Below are 204 nucleotides of genomic sequence, written 5' to 3'. Positions count from 1 at the left end.
CACGTGTGGGATTACTGGATTTGGCTCCTCCCTGTCCTCCTGGCGTTTGAACGCCCAAACACTGCCTGTTTTGGGCGTTCAGCGCCCAAATGCTGATCTCCTGGGCGTTCAGCGCCCAGTTGTTGCCATTCCTGGCGTTCAACGCCCAGTGGGTGGCCATTTCTGGCGTTGAACGCCCAATTGCTGCCATTACTGGCGTTCAGC

This window comes from Arachis ipaensis, chromosome B02 (genome assembly GCF_000816755.2).
Source record: "Arachis ipaensis cultivar K30076 chromosome B02, Araip1.1, whole genome shotgun sequence".
Lineage (NCBI taxonomy): Eukaryota > Viridiplantae > Streptophyta > Magnoliopsida > Fabales > Fabaceae > Arachis > Arachis ipaensis.
This window is presented reverse-complemented; position numbering follows the sequence as displayed.